We start from the raw sequence: 8,790 nt of genomic DNA, 5'->3' as shown, positions 1-8,790 counted from the left end.
TATTTACAACAAATAAATATAACTCAGCGTAGATAGTACACAACATTGGTGGTTTTATTGGATATTGTTGCTCTTCTTTTGAGGCAATGTTAACTTGCTTCACAACTGAAGTACGCTTGGCTCTTGTAAAGCTAAATGAGATGATGGATGCCACAATAAGGGGAATAAGCTCCAGGTCAGTGAAGTGCCTGAAAGAGGGAAGGGATAGAATCTGTCATTGGACTCTAGCTCGAACACAACACCAGATCATCTGATACGATGCATTGCCGCGTGAGAAGGAAACATGGAATTTGAGGAAGCAATTGGCCCACCCACAACTACTCTAGGAAAAGAGGAACAATTCACCAGAATCGTTCCCTCTTTCAACACTCAGTTTCAAACTAATTCTTATTTCAGAAAATTGTTAAAACTAATAATCTTCTATATTTTAATTGGCTGAATTAAAAGGCCCAGTATGCAATTTGATGTCTATATAAGGAATCGACTAGAGCAAACATAGATTGGTCAATTAATTAGACAATTAGACAGTAAGGAAGGAAATCGATCGAGCCAGGGACAATGCACACGAGAGGAAGGCACAGAAGGGAAGAGGAGCTATCCCAGTGTAGCCTCACGTAGTTCATAACTGGTGGATCACTCCTCTTGTCTTGTTGGAGCTGAGCATTGTCTGCTTGATGTAAATATTGTTTTTCAGGAATTAATTGAAGCAATTTTCATCTATGTTCTGTCTATTTATTTATTGCATCTAATGATTTTGACTGTTGTGTGAACTAGGTTAATCGAGGGTGTGAGCTGGCTGGGTTGGCCACCAGACCAACTCGCCACCACTCTTCATTTCTTAAATTAATTAGCATTTAAATTTTCATTTACTATATGAAGTTTATTTAATAATTTATAGTCTCTTTCCTTCTCCAGATTGATGTTATTTAATTTGCTGCAACGTTTTCCTTTCAGCTCTAAACTTCATTGATTTTTTGCATTAATAAATTGTTCCTGTACTTGAGATTTGTGCTTACACTTGGGATATTTCTTCATATCAAATTGTGTCCCTCCAATTTTTCTTATTTACAAGATCGGCTTATGCGTTGATGAGCTGTAATTGATTTATATTCCAGACATGAAGACAATGTGATTGATTATGGTTTTGAGGTACTAACATATTCAATCAATCTATGCTTACAAAAAACATATATTACTTGTATGTCGTGGAGCCGATATTAATGAAAGAAAATTGTTTCATGTTGAAAACAATAATATTTACTTTCCATTAAACTTCTGGACAGTTCTCCATGATTTATTTTCAGGGACAAGGAAGACGAGATTCATATTAATTTAATTTCTTCAATAAGTTATTTACGCAGTACATTTATGTGCCGATGCTTTCAAGCTAATTTCACATAGAATTAGTACAAGCATAATGATTTTGAATTTCTTTTTAATTCCTTCCAGCATTTACAGTCTCTCGATATTGTGTCGACATTGTTTAGTTTCCAGTTATGATTCCCTTTCTTTTTGCTCATACATAGAATTTCCTTTCGCATTGGTTTGCCTTTTATTTCCCGTGTGATTTAATTGTTTGGATTGGTGTTTATAAAATTCTCTTTTAGTGTAGGATTTCATTTATTGATGAGATTAATATGCAAGATAGACTATCATTTGTTTTGCAGGTTGTCAGGGGCTTTCTCTGGCATTTTCAGTGATGTGCCTTGAAGTTCACGAACTATTCGGATTGAAAAATTAAATGTTGATACATTTATATACCCTATATTGCACCCAAGATTTTGGCATGGTTTCCGGGGAGGCGCTCAGGGGATTGACCTTGGTGATCTGCCGCATTTGGTTTTTTTCCTTCACCTAGTTTCTCTTGCAATTTTATGTTGTTTGAATGTATTTCTTTCCTGCATTATTTCTTTAAGGTTTCTCATTTTATCTAATGTTGAAAGAACTCCCCACCCTATATATATATATATACATACATACACACACACACACCATTCATGTGCTAATGAATGTACTAGTTGGATTGTTAAAAATAGGAAAATGGTATTTTGGGGAATCATCTAATGAGGAATTTTTATGCTGCTACAGAGACATACAATTCATCCAATGAAGAATTAACAATTGAAAAATTTAATATTTTGATTGAACATAAAAATTATATTATTAAATCTTTTATTTCCAAATTGGATGATTTGCAGGAAGAGTGGAAATAGGATGAAAACCCACCGCTTATCTTCTGCGCCAACTGTAGAAAGAAACACCTCCTTGGAAAGTGTCCACTTAGTAGCTTGGAAAGTTGCAAAATTTGTGAAGACGATCATCCAACAAAATGTTCCCATCACTACCAAGATTACTGCAGGTACTTAGGAAATCAAGTAAGGAATCAAATCAACTACCAGGTATAACTCAAAACCCATTATCATTTGATACTTGGAATAATTCTTATTTTCCTGAGCAGGCTCATCAACATGTTTATAATCCTACAGTTTCATGGAAAACTTTTAATCCTCCTCCAATCAAATATCCTACTTCATGGTCGTAGTGGCCCTCTCCTTGGCCCTCATCCTTGAGCCAGATATCACCATGGCCTCAAGAATCATTTGGATCCTTATCTCTAGGGAAATCTCCCATGCAAATTCAATCATATGAGCACCAACAACAACCACAATTTCTTTCCAATGCACCATTAAGTTATCCTCCTCCATGGTCCCAACCGCATGTGCAACCTTACCCTAGCCTTAATCCATACCCTACCCCTTATCCTAATCCTTACCCTACTCCTTATCCTTACCCATACCCTAGCTCTCATTCAAACCCTAATCCATACCCTAGTCCTAGTCCATACCCTAGACCTAACCCTAATCTACACCCTAGACCTAACCCTAGTTCTAATTCAAAACCTAGACCTAACCCTAGCCCAAAGCCTAATCCCAATCCAAATCCAAACCTTACTCCAAGCATTGACCAAAACCCTAGCCCAAACCATATCATAAACCCTAATCTAAACCATTAGGTTGCATAGTAGTTTCAAACACCTATTCTTCCCATTGAACGAAATGATACATATTCCATGTTTGGAAAGGGAATGAATTTGGAAACTTCCCCCATTACTATATAACATCTACCCAATGAAGATATAATTCAAATACTAGCAGAGGAACAATCTTTCATTGGAACTTGTTCTCAAAATGTTGTTGGAACTCAAAGCCCTAGAATCTCTCTCAACCATTCTTGTCAATTTGAAAATCAAATATTTGAGCCTGAACTTGAGGGAATTATCTTTTTTCTTTCACCAAATCCTTTGTGCCTCCAAGAGAGTGACTATCAAATTGTGGAAGACATGCATCAGTTGGAGAATCATACATATGTGGATTCCCTTGAATCCTGGTTTCGAGCAATCATCAAGCCACCTTATTTCCTCATCATTCAGAATCTCTTAGTACCATATCAAATGAAGCAACTGGTTTCTCATGCATTGGTATGTCTTGAAGTATATTCTTTAAAACTAAGTGTGAGTATAATCAACATTTTGTTACGCACATGGCTTCATTGGAAGTATGCCTTCACTTAAAGGTGATATTTCTTTCTTTAAAAATAGGGTAGGATAATAGGAGAATAATGAATAAATATGCATAACAACACTCTTGAACGTGTGATTCCCCAAAAGCATAGCTTTTGAAATTTATATTATCATGCACTCTCATGGTAAGACTTGTTAGAATTAATTTACACTTAGTACGCCATATTTTAAAGTGACTTTGATTATGGATTAACATGTCAGACAAGGATATTGTTATAAGTTACATGTAATACTTTTCTCCTATTCTTAGAAACTATTATTCAAAACATATTTTTAAGTCCTCTTCGAAGGAATAAATAAAAAAACCTCGTATGATGGACCATGCCTACAAAACTATAATAAGCTTTCATAAAGAACCCTGGCATGATCAACTCAAGGAATATTTTGGTCATTATCCAAGATGTTTTTTAAATAAGTTCTTAGGGTAGCATGACCAACCAGTAAAGAATAGTAATTAAAAACTTTTCACGCCATCCTACACTCTTAAGGAGTAGATTTTCTTCCCCACCTATTAAGTAACCCATCTGAGGTTAATCATAATTAGAGTTTTTTTCTCAAAAAAAAAAAAAATCATAAACGAATTAATTGAGGGATAGGAGGTCTCATTGCAAGTTGACCTACTATGATCATGGGTCCTAAGGAGAATGACATTACTGCACTAGTCACCAAGCCAAGGTAATGGCTTTGAGTTGAAAAACTGGAAGACGAGAGGTCTCATCGCGAGTCGGCTTGTTCATTCTTGTTAGTTCTCGTGAATGGCACTATCGATAGCTGGTTACCAAGCTAGGACAATGGCCTTCAATTAACTTCTAAAAGGAGAAAAAATAAAATCTTTTTAAACAACTTCGAATCTATATCTAATAGGTGGGACAAAATCATTTCATAAGGTTAAAAGGTACCCCTGTTGAGGCTATGGATGCTTGCTGGCACCACGGCCATGCCTGAAGCATTAAAGTTAATTTTACACCATGATTTACTTGGTTGTTTTTGCCTTTCCCTAAACTCACTATTAATCTCCTCCAGAATGGCTTTAACATCCTTCTATTGTTATGCCTTGGATTTATATCTTTTCGGAATGATTTTTATGGGCATGGGACCCTTAGTGCAGGTAGCTCATTATGCCCAAACAAGAGAGCTTTACTTATACATGGATAATGGTAAGATAATCACTGTAGGAAGGTATTTCTATGTCCACTTTTAACACTATGGTTAAAAAACAAAAACAGGTCACTCATATTTACAACGAGGATATTAAAAGTGAAACTTTTGATAAGGGATGCCTCCGAGATATTCTTTTGGAAATTTTAAAAGTTAGCTATTTTATTCAAGTCATAACACCATCCGTGCAATTTAGCTTTTCATGGCAGCTTTTATTTTAGGTTTTCTTGAAATCAGTTTAACCAAATAAAGAGTCCAACAGACACTTTGTTTTAGAGCAATCTTTATCTAGCGCAGGAAATGTGATCATGAAAAATTGTAGCAACATCATTTTGAACGCCTACAATGTTTCTAATTTTATTTTTTTGTGAGGAAGTAACAGTACTGGATTTCCTTGCATGAGGAGATGCAATATGGTCAACATGGGGGGATGTTGGGTCTCCTTTTTGTCTTATTTTTATTTATTTATCTCATGATGTCAATGGGCTAAATGATTATTTTCGAAGAGTATTTGTTACTTCTTTGTTTTAACTGGATTAAAATAGCAATAATGAGAGTTTAATTAAGGTTTGTATGTTGCAGGATTAAAATCAGTTTGATTATAGTTTGGGATGTGCCTGCACAATTTCATTTATGTGCCTGCACCATTGCATTTACATGTCTGCACCATTTTATGTCTACCTGCACTTTGAATAGTTTCTGGACTGCACTCATTTTCAGTTCTCATCGGCATCATATTGGTTTTTATGTTACATGTGGTTGGAGTTTATCAGTGGTATAGAAGGGATGATCTACTATATCCACTTGTTATGCTTCCTCCAAAAACAATACAACCCTTTTGGCATGCAATGTTCATCATTGTGGTCAACGATATAATGGTGTGGCAAGCCGCAATGGTTTTCAAATATGGTCTTTCAGTATATTATAAGAATAGTCGAGGCCGTAACTATCGGAATCAGGGCCAGATGTTGACTTTGGTTGAATACATTCTGTTACTCTATCATGTATTGCTTCCTACACCTATTTGGTATCGCTTCTTCTTGAACAAAGAATATGGTAGCATGTTTTCATCTCTCACAACAGGGTTGTACCTTACCTTTAAGCTGACATCAATTGTGGAGAAGGTGCAATAATTCTTTGCAGCATTGAAGGCACTATCCCGCAAAGAAGTCCGGTATGGGTCATATGCTACTATAGAGGAGGTTCTTGCTACTGGAGACTTGTGCGCAATCTGCGAGGAGAAAATGCACGCTCCCATATTATTACGTTATAAACATATATTTTGTGAGGAATGTGTCTCAGAATGGTTTGAAAGGGAGAGGACATGCCCACTTTGTCATGCTTTGGTAAATCCATCTGATTTGAAGCGGTTAGAGACTATCAAATCGAGAAAATGATTTACAACAAGGAAATATAACTTGCCGTAGATACTACACAACATTGGTGGTTTTATTGGATATCATTGCTCTTCGTGTGGGACAGTGTTAATTTCTTCACAACTAAAGTATGCTTGGCTCCTGGAAAGTGCAATCACATGATGAATTCCAAGACAAGGGGAATAAGCTCCAAGTTAGCACAGTACCATGAAAGAGGGAAGGGATTGAGTCTGTGATTGGACTCCAGCTCGACCACAACACTAGATTACCTAATACGATGCATTGTTGCATGAGAAAGAGACATGGAATTCTACGAAGAAGTTGATCCACCCACAACTACTCCAGGAAAAGAGAAACGATTCACCAGAAGTGTTCCCTCTTTCGACACTCAGTTTCAAACTAATTCTTATTTCGGAAAATTGTTAAAACTAATAATATTCTATATTTTAATTGGTTGAATTAAAAGGCCCAGTATGTAATTCAATGTCTATATAAGAAATTGACTGGAACAAACATAAATTAGTCAATTAGTTAGAAAATTAGACAGTAAGGAAGGAAATCGATCAAGCCAGGGACAATGTGCATGAGGGGAAGGCACAGAAGGGAAGAGGAGATGTCCCAATGTAGCCTGCAGTTCATAACTGGTGGATCGCTCCTCTTGTCTTGCTGGAGTTGAGCATTGTCTGCTTGATGTAAATATTGTTTTTCGGGAATTAATTGAAGCAATTTTCTTCCATGTTCTGCCTATTTATTTATTGTATCTAACAATTTTGATTGTTGTGTGAACTAGGTTAATCTAGGGTGTGAGCTGGCTGGGTTGGCCTCTAGACCAACTCACCACCACTCTTCATTTCTTAAATTAATTAGCATTTAAATTTTCATTTACTGTGTGAAGTTTATTTAATAATTTATAGTCTCTTTCCTTCTCCAGATTGATGTTATTTAATTTGCTGCAATGTTTTCCTTTCAGCGCTAAATTTCATTGATTTTCCGCATTATTAAATTTTTCCTATACTTGAGATTTGTGCTTACACTTGGGATATTTCTTCATATCAAATTGTGTCCCTCCAGTTGTTCTTAGTTACAAGATCGGCTTATGCATTGATGAGCTATAATTGATTTATATTCCAGAACATGAAAATGATGTGAGTGATTATGGTTTTGAGATATTGACATATTCAATCAATCTATGCTTACAAAAACCATATATTACTTGTATGTTGTGGAGCCGATATTAATGAAAACAAATTGTATCATGTTAAAAACAATAATATTTACTTTTCATTAAACTTATGGACAGTCCTACATGATTTATTTTCAGGGACAAGGAAGGCGAGATTCATATTAATTTAATTTCCTTCATAAGTTATTTACGCAGTAGATTTACTTGTCGATGCTTTCAAGTTAATTTCACATAAAATTATACTATTAGTACAAGAAGAGTTAGTACAGGCATAATGATTTTGAATTCTTTCCAGCATTTACAGTCTCTCGATATTGCATCAACAATGTTTGGTTTCCAGTTATGATTCCCTTTCTGTTTGCTCGTACTTGGAATTTCCTTTCACATTGGTTTGCCTTTTATTTCCCGCATGATTTAATTTTTTGGATTGGTGTTTCTCGAATTCTCTTTTAGTTAAGGATTTCATTTATTTATGAGATTAATATGCAATATAGACTAGCATTTGTTTTGTAGGTTGCCAGGGGATTTCTCTGGCATTTCTAGTGATGCATCTCAAAGTTCACGAACAATCTGGATTGACAAAGTAAATGTTGGTACATTTATAGACCCTATATTGTACCCAACAACTTGTAGGAATTGAAATTACATGAAGTGAAATCTACTCTAAGGGATCATGTGTGCATTATAAAATCAAGATCATATGAAATGAATAATCAAAACCACATGACATGAAATGAAAGCAAAAACAATCACTCTTAACCTCTCACATAGGAAAAGATATGAAAACAAATAAAAACAACCACTTTTAACCTTTAGATATGAAAGCAAATAAAAACAAGTGCTCTTAACCTCTAGATATGAAAGAAAATAAAAACAATCACTCTTAACCTCTCACACAGGAAAATATATGAAAGAAAATAAAAACAATCACTCTTAACCTCTCACACAACAAAAGATATGAAATAAATAAATCTTAATCTATGAAAGCAATAAATCTTAATCTATGAAAAACAATAAATCTCACACATTGTAGGTGGCCAATCCAAAAGCATGAGAGATGGAAAGTTGAGAGGCTCCCAATGCAAGCATTACCAGAAAGAGGTGAACATCACTCATGATAATGGTGCAAAATATAAATTCCATTCATAAGTAATCTTAACTTGGACACCACAGTATCCCCAACATTACACATGCCTTTGAAAGGAGTAGGCTTTCCTATTTATACAAAAACATAAGCTACCTCAATAATGGAGGTCCATTATTCTCTCCCTAGATACCTAGAAAATTTTGTAGAGTTACAATTCAAATAGGTTATGATGAGACACATATCCTCTTTGACCTTTATCCAAATCTCCTTCCATATCTTGAAGGGAATTCGAATTTGAGCATTGGATGCCACATAAGGGTGCCTTGGAAGCTTCCAAATGTTCTACAAATGTCATGAAACTCAAGCCACTTTTAATTATTAGCAATTATATGTCATTTTTATAAGT

The 8,790-nt window shown here is 35.2% G+C and overlaps 1 pseudogene; it reads left to right on the top strand.

Annotated features, from left to right (window-relative positions):
* Window positions 1-86: 86 nt before the first annotated feature.
* Window positions 87-6,135, top strand: LOC149209946 (uncharacterized; annotated as a pseudogene).
* Window positions 6,136-8,790: the final 2,655 nt, after the last annotated feature.

This window comes from Pinus tabuliformis, chromosome 1_2 (assembly GCF_031772625.1).
Source record: "Pinus tabuliformis cultivar Carrire ecotype Pingquan chromosome 1_2, CPIR1, whole genome shotgun sequence".
In the NCBI taxonomy this organism is placed as follows: domain Eukaryota; kingdom Viridiplantae; phylum Streptophyta; class Pinopsida; order Pinales; family Pinaceae; genus Pinus; species Pinus tabuliformis.
Note: the sequence above shows the minus strand (reverse complement) of the source record. Positions and strands in the feature narration are given on the sequence as shown.